The sequence below is a fragment of the Papio anubis genome, chromosome 4, assembly GCF_008728515.1.
Source record: "Papio anubis isolate 15944 chromosome 4, Panubis1.0, whole genome shotgun sequence".
In the NCBI taxonomy this organism is placed as follows: domain Eukaryota; kingdom Metazoa; phylum Chordata; class Mammalia; order Primates; family Cercopithecidae; genus Papio; species Papio anubis.
Window position 1 is genome coordinate 43,081,900 of NC_044979.1, and position 15,717 is coordinate 43,097,616.

Here is a 15,717-nt window from a genome sequence, read left to right on the forward strand (position 1 = left end):
CAATGCTAATGACTTCAAAAATCTGAAAAGAACAAAACAAGAATCTTCTGAAATGATACAAAAATCTGGCTAGAAAAGTAAGGAAAATATATGGTACACTTTTACTTCTAAATCTAGATACAAATATTACAAAATCAAATCAGAGTAAATACAAAAACAAACTTAGAGTCTACTATGATCTATTAACATTTTAAGAAGCCTCATAATAATCTCATGAGAAAAATAACTTTTTAATCCTCATTTTATAGATGTAAAAAGTGAAATAAGTAATAGGCCAAAATTACATGGCTAATAACTTTTAGAGCTAGTATGTAAACACAAAGAGTTTGATTTTAATGCTTATGCTCTGACATTTTTATTCCAGAAATGCAAGGATGGATGAAAATAGACAAATCAATTTTGGTAAGTCATTAAATCAATCAATAATTTAAAAATAAACATCTTCATTTTATTGTGTTTCAAAAACAATTTTGATGAAATCCAATATCCCTTTCTAAAGCAAATTGGCACAAACTAAGATGAAAAAAAAACATTATTATAAAGAAGTCTTATTCGAACAATAACCAGATGTTACTGGACTTTAAAACATTGAAAATATTTCTGTTAAAATTTGAAACAAGAACAAAATATGGATTTCTATTTTTCACTGTTACTCAGTATCATTCTTAAATTTCTAGAGAATGCAACAAAAGAAGAAAAAACTGAAATGTAAATATTAGACAGGAAGAAATAAAATTATCATCACTAGATATCATACAATTATTGAGAAAACCCAAATTAATTGATTAAAATAGACCTAATAAGCAGGATCAGTAATGCGGTCCATCAACAACAAAAAAAAAATCAATATATTTTCAATATATCACTATAAAAGTTGAATCAATGCAATTAGAAAAACTATTTTATTCACAAAGTAACAAAAATATGCAATATCTACAAATGATTATAAAGTGAAAACATGCTCCAGATATATTTGAAAAACATTAGTAAATATTTGAAAAGAAAAGGAAAAGTACTTCAATAATTGTTTTCCTGAATGAGAAATATATTAAATCTAAGACAATAATTCCCCAAGATAATTTGTAAATCCAATAACATTTTTAAAATAATAATATACAATTTTTATTAAATGTTTTGTTCTGGGATAGACATCATGTTAAGTTATGTATTCATATGTATGCAAGCATATTTAAGATTTAGAATATCTTAATTGTTAGGTATTATTATTTGCACATGAGTAAACTGAAATTACGTGGATGATACAAGATTAAACATCATATAATTGGTAGATTCAGAACTCAATCACAGGTAGTCCAATTACAGATTCTCCCTCTTTAACACCTTGGACCACAACTCAAACAAAACTCCTGTAAAAAATTTGGGGAAATTTTATGAAATGATTCTAAATTTATGTGTAAGATGAAATTTATGAGAATAGCCCAAATAATTATTTAAAAATGTAGCTTATTCCAAGTTGTAATTTACTTTTAAGTGTTAAAATATATTGTACAATTTCAGTAATTTATAGTGAATACCAGTACAAGAAACAGGAAAGGAAACTTACCATTCAACCTAAGTATCAACAAAAGAACTAGTTTAGGATAAAGACAGAATTTCAAATTACTGCAAATTGATGAAGTATTTGCTAAAGAGTCCCTAGGACAATTATTTATTTTCTAAACCGCAATTAGATTCCTAATACATCATTACTTCAATATATAATCAAGATTAAATAATTAAATATAGCATATGAATCTTCAAAAGAGCAAGAAAAAATATAGGCACATATTTATCTGATTTTACAACAAATAGGTCTTTAAAAATAAAAGAAAAATAAATGTATTTGAGTATATATCATTTTGAACTTTTGTATATAAATCAGTATTAGAAACAAAATGGTAAGTCACAAATTGAAAAAGTATGTTAATATACTTGATCAATGACTAATATTTTGTAAATAATTCTTGCACATTAATATTATAATAAGCAATATTTAAAAAATCCAATTACAAAACAGGCTATTAACATAAAAATGTCTAATAAACATATAAAATTATTCAGCCTCATTTTTAATCTGTGAAAGCTAAATTTAACATACAGCATCCCTTCTCCCACAGAAGAGTTTGGTTGAATGCCTAGTAATTTATCTTATAGGCCTCATCAGTATGTCCCATGCAAACATTTCTTCAGAGAGGTCCGATCACAATGCCCCTGATATAAATTTGGCCATTTAAAAATAGGCTCATCAAACTGAGCATGTAAATTTTATTTTTTGTATGGAAACAGCCATTCTCATCGGTAAAAATTTACCCTAAGGTTAAAAATAATTTTTACTGATCCCTATTAGTATTCTAGAGCTTGTGCACACATGTAAGCTTGGGATTTAAAACATTGTACTGTTGGGTTAATGTCAAGTTTATTTTTAATTTACTATACTTTCTTGAATTTTCTTTCATATTGTTGGAGTACAGGCTCAAGTAAAGTTCTTGTCTTATTACTTTTCCTTCTGTTCCGCTCTCTGTCTTTCTTTACTCTATTTCCCTCATACCATGGTACATTTCTTGTGGTGCATGACTCTGAGATGATGAACGAAAGGGCACAATACAATAGCTTTAGTCAAAGAACCATAAACGTTAATCTCCCCACTCTACTTCTATCGCATTAAGAAAGATTTTTTCAAATAAAATTTTGTTTTTGTTAATTATTGCCAAAACTTTGATCAATTGTGTACTAATAATAATTTTAAAGGTTACTTAATCTGGCTAATTTTTTAAAGCTTAAAGTCACAAAAATTTTAAAAATATACTTTCATTTTAATCAACGTGTGTAATTTTTGATCATTAAAATAGGGGATCATTAATAATATTTATTATAAAGTGGAATACTGTTATTTCAGATAGATGAAAATAACATTGAAAAGGAAAAAAGAGCAATGTAAAATTTCTGACTGGTAATGAAAAGTTTACTTTTAAAAGTAACAGCTTTATTGTGACAAAATTTGCATATCATGAAATCCTTCCTTTTGATTATACAATTCGGTTTTTAGAATATTCAGAGTTGTGCAAGCAATTCTCCTGTATACTTTTAAACATTTTCATATCTGTGAAGAAAAAAGTTGTGCCCATTAGCAGTCATAATATGTTTTATTCCTTTCTCCCTCTTGGAATAAACTTTCCGACTCTTCCCATTTTCCTGTTCTGGATATTTCACAGAAATGAAATCATCCATATGTGATTTTAGTGACTGGCTTCTTTCACTGAGCATAGTCTATTCAAGGTTTACCAATGTTGCAGCATAAATCAGTTCTTCATTTCTTTTTATGGTCAAATAATATTCTCTTTTATAAATTTTCACATTTTATTTGTTAATCAGTTGATGGACTCTTAGGTTGTTTCCACTTTGGGGGTTATTAAAAATGATGCTGTATGTATATTTTTCTACGAGTCTTTGCATGAAAATTTGTGTTCATTTCTCTTGAAAATATACCTACTAGTGGAATTTCTGAGTTATATAGTCTGTAATTATGTGTTTAATACTTTAAGGAGCTTCCAAAATGTTTTCCAAAGAAGTTGCACGTTTGACAATTCCACCAGAAATGTAGGAGAGTGCCAGTTTCTTCACATCCTTGTCAAAATTTATTAATGTCTCTCTTTTTAAATTTTAGCCATCCCAGTGAGTGTAAAGTGGTATTTCATTGTGGTTTTGATTTTAATTTTCTTAATGACCAGTGATGCTGAGCATCTGTTATGGATTTGTATCCCCCAAAATCTGTGTGTTCAATTCTAATTTCAATGTGATATTTCAATGATATTTGGAGGTGGGAACTTTGGGAGGTAACTAGGTCATCAGCGTAGATTTTAGTGTCCTTTTGAAAAGAGACCAGCAGGGTAGTTCATCTACTTTCTGCCATGTGAGGCTACAAGAAGTCAGCAGTACGCAACCTGAAAGAAGGCCCTGAAACCAACCATGCTGGCACCCTGATCTCACACTTCCTGCCTCCAGAACTATGAGGAATAAAATTCTGTTGTTTATAATTCACCAGTTCATAGTTATAGCAGTCCCCAGGCTGAGTTAGACAGCATCTTTTCATGAGCTTACCAGCCATTTGTATATCTTCTTTCAAAGATACATAAATATACAAAAAGATATACAAAATGGGCATAGGATTTGAATATCTATTTAAATATCTATTTAAATCTTGTGCCCATTTGAAATGTGGAAATTTAGAATATTATTTGCCTCATATTATTTTAAAAATTTATTATATATTTTTTAAATTGAAAAATTATAATTACATATATTTATAGGATGCAATGTGATATTATGATATATGTACATATTGTGAAATGATTAAGAAAACGTGTTTTCAGAATTGCTTGTATATTTTGGATATTAACCTCTTATCAGATGTGGAGATTGAAAATATTTGATCTCAATCCATAGGCTGTCTATGTGTTTTAAGGTACGTTTCAACATTCTAACAGGCAGATTACAACTCCGCCTTAGCCACCACTTCTTGCTTGTGAAGAGCCTCAAGGTCAGCTAGAGGTGAAAGACTGGGACACTCTTAGCCCTTTTCTTAAGATGTGCACATCTCTGTATACATGCTTGGCATTCTAGATTCCCAGGAATAGGTCAGAGCTTTTCAGAGCTACCTATGGAGATACCATTCCCCAGGTTTTCCTTTTAAAAGTTTTGGTCAGCTTCTTGTTAGCACCAAGTACTATCCCCACCTCAGTTGGCTTCAATGTTAAATAATTGCTGCTGATTACTTGCAACAAATTATGTAAGGACATGGCTGTTCACACTTTCCAAATTGCCATGGAACTAAAGAGAGGAGAATGGGAATAGAGCAAGTTAAAATGTCACAAAGCTCATGGTCCTTACCAATATTTAGTAATTTTTTTTTTTCTTTCTCTCTCTCTCTCTTTTTTTTTTTTGGAGACAGGATCTCACTCTGTTGCTCAAGTTGGAGTAGAGTGGTGCGATCTTAGCTCACTGCAACCTCAAACTCCTGGTCACAAGTGATCCTCCAACCTCAGCCCCCTGAGTAGCTGGGACTACAAGTGCATGCCACCATGCCCACCTAATTTTTAATTTTTCACAGAGATGGGGCCCCACATTGTTGCCTAGGCCAGTCTCAAACTCCTGGCCTCAAGTGATACTCAGTCATTTTTCTTGAATAAATATTTCTTAGATTGTTGTAAACCTTCAGTGAATTTCCAAGGTTCTGAAAAAGTTGGTTTTGATTATTTTTGCCACTGTTCTTCTTGTTTCTATGGAGTTGCAGAATTTTCACAGGTCGTATTTCACCATCTTCCATGTACTTCTCTTAATTTACTTTTAATATGTTGTTCTATTCTAAGTTTAAATTGATTTAAGCTCTATTTAAACTGTGATATTTAGAATATGCAGAAATTACACAATTTGCATCTGTTATTTATTTATTTATTTATTCATTTATTTATTTATTTATTTTGAGACAGAGGTCTCACCCTGTCACCCAGGCTGGAGTGCAGTGATGAGACCATAGCTAACTGTAGCCTCAACCTTCTGGGCTCAAGCAATCCTCCCACCTCAACCTCCCAAGTAGCTGGGCCCAGGAGTGTGCCTGGATAATGTTTTTATTTGCAACTGCTTAGACTTATGAAAATTTTTAAAAAGACTTACGTGAAAACAGAAACTTCCAATGTAGTACTCAGATTTTTATAATTCTTTTAGGACTAAATCACCAACACACATTTGAAGGCTACCTTAATCGAAAATTAGTTTGAAGTAACCATTTGAAAGGAATAAGAAGACTTAAAGTCATTATCTAGACTGGGACAGCAAAACACAGTTCTTTTAAATACTCTGTATACAAAGATGACAATGTTGAAAGACATATATGAGATATGAGGCCAGACAGAAAAATAAATGATGAAATCAGAGGAGATAGAGAGGAGGGGATAACCACTGTTGGCAAGTGGAATCTATAGAGACAGGCAAGAGAGAAATTCATCTTGGCAGATGGGCAAATGCCTTTCAAAAAAATGGATTTCCAAAAATCAATATTAATATTTGTCAGATGTGATAGCCAAACTCTTAACTAAGTCTTTGTCATAAAACTCCATATGTAAAACACACAAAACCAAACCAAAAATGGTACAGTGAGAACCAGTACATACACACTTGTAGCATTCTCCAGAGGGGTTTTTTTTCACCCTGTTATCCCTGGTATTTCACTGTCTTTCAGGCTTACCATACAGCTTGATAACCAAATCGGATAGAGAGTTTGTATCCTCTCACTTGGGAAGATGTGATAGTTCTGTAGCATGTTTTGGAACCCTATGACCAGAACACAGTGGTTGGTTGAGGATTCCAAATGATGCCACCTTGAAACCTAAGAACAATTATGATGAACTTGAGGAACTTCAATATTAATTGATTTCCATGAGCTGATACTACTTCACTGAAAGATTTTGGCAGGGAGTACATGTAGTGTGATTCTTGTGCTTGGAACCTACTTCTTAACAAAGCAACACAAACCAGATGAAAGACATTCTTTGATGGATCTTTTTGAGGAAAATTCAATTTCAAGTCTATCTATGACTACATCCCTAAAATCATATTAACAAGACTTCACAATTTACCTTATGCTCCAAGATTGAAATTAGTTACTTTGGTTCTCCTTTTTGACTCCCAGAAGGTGAGCTAAATCCAAGAACCACTGTGCCTCTGCCTTGCAGAAGTGCAGTTCCAGTGCACCCAACAAAATAATCCTGAAACACTAGCAGAGCCACAGAGAACCAAAAACACTTTGGGAATAGTAAATGAGACCCCTTAATGATTTCTCTCTAAAGTTCTTAGCCATGGCAAATCCATTTTTCTGATCTCTACTGTCAAAAAGAATAATAGATAATAGATCTAAACCAATATTTGGTGGGAAAATATTTTCCTCTCTTTTCTCTAGACGTAAAGCAAGTAAGTTCTGCTCTATATACTTTTCTGTAGCTATGGCACTTCGGTAAAAATTTTCACCATAATGTAAATCAGATGAATTTAACTTCCCATTGAGTGATTTACAGCATGCAAATACTTCAATGGATCTGAGAATAAAATTAAACTGGCTAGCCACACACTTTCCTTTAAACCTGAACATTTTGTTGAAAATTAATTATTATAAAATATGCTTCTTCAAAGTCTCTAGTAAATAATTTTAGATATAGCATTCATTTCATGCATTGTTCCCTTTGTGGCTTTGAAATATCAACTACAGGCCCGGCACGGTGGCTCATGTCTGTAATCCCAGCACTTTGGGAGGCCGAGGCGGGTGGATCATGAGGTTAGGAGATTGAGACCATCCTGGCTAATGCGGTGAAACCACATCTCTACTAAAAATACAAAAAAAAAAAAAAAAATTAGCCAGGCCTGGTGGTGGGCACCTGTAGTCCCAGCTACTCGGGAGGCTGAGGCAGGAGAATGGCGTGAACCCGGGAGTCACAGCTTGCAGTGAGCCAAGATCGCACCACTGCACTCCAGCCTGGGCAACAGAGCAAGACTCCATCTCAAAAAAAAAAAGAAGAAAAGAAGAAATAAATATCCACTATATTCCTCAGCACAATCTTCACTAGAATGCGAATTCACATGCTTCTGCACTCACGAGTTAATATTTTGCTCAGTTTTTTCCTTTAATCTGAATGGTTTTTCCCCTGAATATTAAATCTTACTTATCCCTCAAGTTTTCTTCCATAAATTCTTTTCTCATTCTCCTTGTACTTTTGTCAAAATGTTACTTGCACGTGTTTAATTTCCTTTGACATGATATTTTCTATTAAGTCATTTGAAGACTATCTCCCCTACTAATGCAAAACTCCTTGGGAGCAGAGATTATCTCTCATTTATTTAACATTCTCAGCAACCAGTCCCTAAATATTTGGTATTTTGCATTAGAGAAAAGAGACGAACATCTAGACTCCCATGGAAAGCTAATGCAGAAAAAACAAATCCAATGACTTGTTATTTTTACTATTTGTATTAAGAGTTTATAAAGAAAAATCCAAGCAAAATCAAGATGAAGAAACACTAGACTGATATCTATGTAGTACTGAACTTAAATTTCATACAGTCTTTAGCTATGTGCAAATTTGCTACGGTCTTTGAGTAGCAAAGATTTTAACAGTATGTCTAAGATTTTGAGTAATCGAACTAAGTTGGCAGGTTACTTTAATTAAACTAGTTTGCATATTATTTTAAGTTAGATTCTTATTTGGTGTCTACAAAACCAATAACAAAGGAAATTGACTGAACTTTTCAACTTTTCACTGTTTGTTTAGAGATTGTATAGACATAGCCAAAAGGAAATCTCTCCAAAACTACCTCAAAGAAATATTTCTGCAACTGCATAAGATCATGAGAAAATAAAACCCCTCTGTTCTCAAATGACACTTTAAAGTTATAAAAGTAGAGTGTGGGGAAATCAGCTCAGCCATGGATTATCAAAACAACAGAAATGTAAACCAGGTATCAATTTATAATATTTGCTGAAATAAATTGACTCTGATTCAAACTGTCAGCTAGGTTCTTTGACACTGAAAATAAAATACCAAACATGTACTAATGTAGAAAACTTTAGCAATGAAAAGCACGACCTTCCCTTTTCTACTATTATCTTAATATGAATTGAAATGGTTGATGAGGTTCAAATTGTTGTTTCTTTTTTGCATGAATTCAATACTAAGTCAACGTGTTTTCAAAGTTTTCACATACCTTTTCTACTGATGCATGTATGTTATACTTTGTAGAAATCATTTTTCAGGCATTCCTAATTAATTCTACTGGAATCTAGAAGTGGATTGCTCTCATTCTGTTCCCTTTGAAAAGATTGATTGGTCTGACATAAATCTGAATTTTAGTTGGATGAACAAATTTCTTTTTTGTTTGTTGTTTGTCCTAAAAAGTTTCATTTGTATGGCTAATTTAGTTCCAAATTAAAAAACTTATATAACAAAGAGATTGGAGGCGGTTCAGGTACAATAAGTTAAAAACAAAAAGAGTAGTGTTTATGAGTATGTGCAAATTAGAGTAATGTGCCAGAATGGGGTTGTGTACCCAATGAATTAGCTTGAAAGAGGGGCTCATGCCCTTGGATGATGCTGGTTTATGACTGCTTACACTGTGTTGAGGCACTTCCAACTGAACTATTTAACCCAGGGTGGTGACCTGTAGTCCCTGAGGTCTTAAGTAGTCCTATGGATAGGAATCCATTCTAGTTTCCTGTGTCCTCCATTTCCCCATCCATATATCATGGACTGGTTTGAAATAATGAAGCAAAGGCCTTACAAATGCCTAAAGACCAGAAATTCTGTCAAGGGGAAAAAGAAATGGAAAAAGAGAAGAAAGAGAATAAATCCCCAAATCCCTGCACATGCAAATACTTTATTTTTTTTTCCCACTTCTGAAAAAGATGAGTCAAATAAGAGCCCATTCAAAACCACACGAGTAAAGATGAAGTTGTGTGTTTTTCACATCCTTCAGAACAGGCAGAAGGATGAAAATGAGGGCGAGTTCCCTATAGTCAAACATGCCCAGAAGTAGCAAACTTTGACTTAGCCACGAGCCAAATAAGCTGCTCCTGAATAATCAGGTCTTGGTTTAAATCCGTAGAGAGGTCCTTTTTTATGTGTGTGAGGTGGACTTTTGATTTCATCTCTGGGATGAAGTTTGAAGTTATTTTGTGACTCTGGCATAGAAAATGAAGGAAACTCTTGTAATGGACGGCTCACGTATCCTTATGAGTATGTGTTTAACTCCCTCATGCGCGTTACATTTTGAATTATTACCACTTGAGAGTCACAAGGTTTCATCTACAGCACTGAAGCCATAGGGTGAACAGGCTTTCTCAATTCAATCCACTAGGCAAGTATCACTTTAATACTTGAGTACTTAAATACAAATATTATACCAAAAATTAGACCATTTTGATTCTCTTTCTCTTGCTTCTATCACATTAAATGAACAGACATGATAAAAGCCCTCTATGATATATCAAATAATAATTTTTGAATCCATAAAAAAGAAAAATAGCCAAAATTCAGCTCATGTCTTTTTGCAGAGGAAAGAAAGATCCATAAGGCCAGCTCTTATCTATGCATGTGACGTAGAATGTGTCAGAGGTAGAAAACAGAGATGTTCAATCAACACTGACACCCTGATGCTGAGTCTAATTCATCCCTTTCCTTTTCACCTGGACTTTACACATTGGACTGATAAACTTATGTGGATTTTCTCATGCCTTTCCCAAGGCGGATAGTTCCCCATAAACAATTCCATCCAAACTGCCCACCATTAAAAATACTGTATGAATTCCAAGCATTTAAGCTTTCTTTTAAACTCGTCAGTGATTTCGGTTCTACTTTTGCCAGAGATAAATCTTTCTGGGTGTGTCCTAAAAGAAAACAGGAAACTTCAGAATTTGTTCTAGCCCTCTTGTGGTCTGCAATAGGGTTTTGAAAAGGGAATAGCAATATATAAGGCCAATTCAGGAAGGTGAATTTTAAAAATAGCAAATTCCAGCAAGTACTTTCATAATAAAAACCTGAGTGACCAAACCAGGACTACAGTCTTTTCTAGCCTAAGCAAGTTTCAATAATGAAATGTCTTAAGCTGTAGAAAAGTGAGACTTTCCATAAGCTGTTATGGAAGGAGAATGGCTCTGGAAATTTATTATTTGGCAGAATTTTGTCTCCAATAATATTTGTCTCCATTTGTCCATGTGAGAAGATATGTTTGACCAGTTATTAAGAAGAGTGGAGATTGTCTAATATGGGGCAAAAGTAAATGCAGCAGAAATATTAATAAGGACATTTAAATTATTATGCAAAATATATTTTGCAAAATACACAGATAACTGCTAAGGTCATTGGCAGAACTAATAAATTTCAGCCCAAAATTTGCATGGAAGGGTATTTTGCATGAATGTGTGCTGCTCTTAATTTAATAGCCTGACCTCAGCAATAGAAATAATAATGCTTGCCATGCTACAGGAATATAGTAAAGTTTAACCAAACAGGCAGTCATCACACTTTTTGAAAAGATAAAATAACAGATCAACACTAATTTTGTTTTTTTAGTGTCAGGGATTTTACTTCTGATTAAAAAAAAAATAGCCCCCACCCTTCAGAAGAGAATTTCTTAATTAATGACTCATTGTAAATAATAGTATTTATTTAATTAATTTTTAAAATTTTATTATTATTAGTTTTTACTTTAAGTTCTGGGACACGTGTGCAGAATGTGCAGGTTTTTTATGTAGGTATATGTGTGCCATGGTGGTTTGCTACACCTATCAACATGTCACCTAAGTTTTAAGCCCTGCATGCATTAGCTATTTATCCTGATGCTCTCTCTCCCCTCACTGCTCCCTCCCTGACAGGCCCCAGTGTGTGTTGTTCCCCTCCCTGTGTCCATGTGTTCTCATCAAAACAGATTTTTTTTTAAAGCATAGTAATAGTGAGACACATCCTTATACGGTCTTACCTTTTTCTTCTTCTTTGTTCCTTTGTGTCAGAAAGTAGGAGTACCCTGTTACGTATTTCAGCATGGGTTCTAGAATAAACCTGTGTTTAGTCACTACAGTAACACATCTGTGATGGTATTAGCATTCTTAATCATTGCCCAATCAAAAAATGCCACACTCTGTCTAGAAACGTACATTTTACCTGTGTATACACAAGATCAAACAAAACAATAACTGACAAAAGATCAATATAATAATGACCCAAGAGAAATTTCTATGGCAAAATCGTTTTTTGTAACTCTAAGAGTACAATTATTCTCTTGGGTTAAAATTATGCAGCCCTTAAATAACTCTCAGTAAATGAATTAGGTACCATTAAGAGATTTCTTAAAAGTTTTCATTAGCTGTAAAATAAAATAGCTTTAAGCTTTAGAATGTTCTACTCAGTTGGAGACTCTCATGTCTGTGATACTCTGGTGACAATTTCTATTCTAAGTGTCAAAAACAACTCTGCTATCTGGAACAAGTCGTGTAGTATTCTCTCCTTTTAATATTCTAATCGTGAGGTGTGAAGTGAAATGGTTGCACAGTGTAATGGTGGTAAAGAAGTGGAGTGTCAATGAGACAGGGAAGGTGACAGACTCAGAATAGGTCCCCGAGGTGCTCTCCAAGTGCACTGGATAAAGATTCCCCTGGGAAAATTTTCTCATTAGTTCTCAGACACAGTTCAGTAATTCAATAGCACCAGGTTACCATTAGTCACAAGACCAAAATATGTTACTTTCCATGCTTTAGTTCCTTTATTTGTATATGTCATTTTCAGGCTGAAAATTATGAGCCCTTCTCTCCCGCAAAGCCAGTCAGTAAGTTGTTTACATATTGAAGCATGATACATGATAAGCAGATTCTGTGGACCCTTTTTCCATTGTTTATTTATGAAGCAAATTCAAAGGGAAAAAGACATTTTAAACGATTCTAATGATACTTCCTTAATCAACTGTCAATTATTTTATACCAGAATTATTAAACACACACATTCACACACATGCACACATATTTTCATAAAAAACTAGGAAGCATTCAGACATAGTTGTTAAAGATAAGATCACACATTCAAAAAGCTTTCTCATCCTTATTTACGCCACTCATAGAGTAAACTTTCATCACTGTTTAAAGGGAGACTATTTTTAAAGCCAATCATTCTCCAGTAACTATATTATCTGCCTCAGAAATTATAAAGTTGTTCTTTCCAAAATTAGAACATATCAAATCATGTACTACATGTGCAAATATAAAATAGTCACATTTTATACTACAACAGAAGAGAAACTTGAAGACCCTGGATGTTAGTTAATTTTCTATGTAATTACTCAGTAGAGATGTTAAAATGCATAGACTATAATTCTACATGTTTTATTTTTCACTGTCATAAAGGATAGCTTTTTCTATGCTTTGAAAGCTAACTGCACTCCCACTTCACAACTGAAGGCCTAATGGGTTAGGGGGCTGTCTACCTCATTACTCACTAAGTCAGGAGAAAAGGAGTATTGACTCCAGTTGGTCATTCAAATCCTCCTGGTTACATTAGGGAAGCAATAATAAAATCTGTGACAATGAAAATTAGTTGCTGCATTAACAGATTGTTGTAGATTTGTGTGTTCTATAAGACACCTCACAGCGTTTTACTTTGCGGATTTTGCAAAGATTGTTATTCTTGTATTTAAGACGAAACTACTATGTAGCTTTGCAAAAAAAGTACTCCATTTGCTTTGTAACATATTCTAGTAAGAACACAATTTAAATGCATCCATCAAAACCACCATAACAGAATGAAAGAGGATGCTAATCTTCAGTAATGCAAACTACGTATTTATTACAAAAATGCAAAGCAATAAGTAAACTGCAAAGGAAGTTTACTAGAAATAACAAAGAGACATAGAAGAGAATAAACTTTACCAAATGAATTTGTCAAAAACACTTTCTAATAAAAACATAGTCCCATCAAAACAGTAATGATCAGGATTGCAAACAATCCATCAATTGCTTCTGTTTACGTGTTACCCATAGAGTTATTGTTGAACTATGAATTGTAAATATTTATAAGTGATTCATATTAAAGAAGTTGTCAGCTGCAGCTACAGTTCTTCACCTTCTGTCATCCCAACTACCAAGGGGGCTTATTCAATCACTTTCTTGTCAGGCTACCTTTCTTCTCCAGAATACTCAATTCCCAAAACACAACAAAATATAAATGGATGGAAAGTGCTAATGACACATGATTGCCAAGAGGTATCAAGTTGTTTAAGGTTCTTTGCTGACTAAATTTTAAATTAGCAAAATCAGAAAATTCACTTCCCAAGGCAATAATCTTTACATACTTTATAGATGCCCACTAAAAGGAAATATTCACTATTGTTTACTGGTCTGTCGGCTTTCCTACAGTAGGAGCCATATCAGCTTTGAGAGTCGCAAGTATATGTGTATATAAAGTCATGTGTATTTATATCATCTGTGCTTACAAAAGCTAAGCTAATGAAAAAAAAAAAACACTGCCTTTTAATTAAACAGAAAATGGCATGAAATGATTAAAACTCAGAAATTGTTCTGTACTACTGTGAAGTTTAAAGATACATATTAGATCTTTAGGATCGGATTAATGTCATCTTCAGCAATTAAAAGTCAACATCTTTAAGTTTAGCAAATAATACAAAACAGTTATCTAATCTTATAATTTCATGCCATTTTCCTCTTTAAATTGCCTTTAAAATGTCAATGTAATGACAAAAACTAACATTTCTAATAACTTACATGCAATTTAAACTTGTATTTTTAAAGTCATTTTTGACTTGGGTTGATTATATAATGTTTCTAGTAACATTGTGTTTTCTAGGATATTTTCATCTGAGAAGAATCTTTTATAAGCAAAAGAAGTTGAATGACCCCTGAAATCACAGTTTATGGGTGCGAATTCTCAGAAACAAGCAAACAAAAAAGTGTCAGTTACGTGTATTAATTTAATTATTGTTCAGAAAAGATAAAGCTTTAATTTTTTTTATATTGCGAAGAATTGCTCACATTGACATATAATTTCATGTATGCAAAGACACAAAATCAATAATGAAAACTTAAAAATATGTTTAGGAGCATTTTCTGATCAAACAACCAGACCTTCTCACTGAAGAGATGCTCTATAGGTAGGAAATCAGTGGTTTTCTCAGATTCTGGTATAAATAAGCTAGTGGTAATTGTTAACCTTTCTATATGTTTCTGTCTCATTTTTCTATTTCTGTATGAAATAACTATTGATAATCTTTTAGCAACTTCCTGCAATGTCGTTTATTATCACTGTAGTGCTAGGACTTACACAAACACACACACACTCACACACAAGTCAGGGCTCACTCAACAGATGTGCTCTTGTGTGGGAATCATATCACTTTTTCTGAAACACTGAAGGCACGACTTTCAAGTAGTTTTACATTTCGGATCACCTTAGTCCACATTTAATCTAGACATGTTGGTTTAACACCAAGCCGCATCAGACCTTTTAAAGTTCAGTGGCTGTGATATAAAATTCTTCACTGTGTTGCACCAATAAATTGAGAAGTGCAGTATAATTCTCTACCATCACTAGAACCATTGTGAAATGAAATACAGACTTTGATAGAGGGTCTCACATTGGTGCACACTCACTCACAGTGATATTCAGTGTATGTCCACAGAATAAAAACCCACATAGATGGTGTGCAGTTTATGGAAGTAAGTGATAAAAAAAAAACAGAACAAAATGAAATAAAAACAACCCCACCTTTTTTTTTTTTTTTTTTTTTTTTTTTAAAAAACTATTGGTCACTTTACATCCCACTAGATTAAATGAGGCTGAATTCCTTTTCTCTAGGACCACTTTTGTAAGTGAGTTATTTAGTTTTTTTTATTTTTTTTATTTTTTTAAAGGAAGCAGCCAAAAGAGAGAGGCACTTGACACCTCCAGCAAGTATCTCAGTTCTTTTCATATTGTCAATAGCTCCACTGATAGCACTGTTCTTTTGACAGCTAAAAGCAGATGTGTGGGTTAAGTATGGGAGCAATTCAAATGTCCATAGTAAACTGCAGGGGGGCAGAGAGAGCTCAGAGAGCAGCAGCTTTAAAGTAATTGACTAATACAGTAAGGATATTAAAGTCATTTAGTGCCAAAAGGGAACACACTGATCCCTGACCCT

General features: G+C 33.3%; 1 long non-coding RNA gene across 1 annotated transcript in view; it reads right to left on the reverse strand.

The window, feature by feature from the left end:
- LOC103883185 overlaps window positions 1-14,051 on the reverse strand; it is a 52,829-nt gene extending 38,778 nt beyond the window's left edge. The window contains exon 1 of the long non-coding RNA XR_001901137.3: window positions 11,518-14,051. This is a non-coding gene — a long non-coding RNA (uncharacterized LOC103883185). The remainder of the gene's footprint in view (window positions 1-11,517) is intronic.
- Between the last annotated feature and the right edge of the window lie 1,666 nt (window positions 14,052-15,717).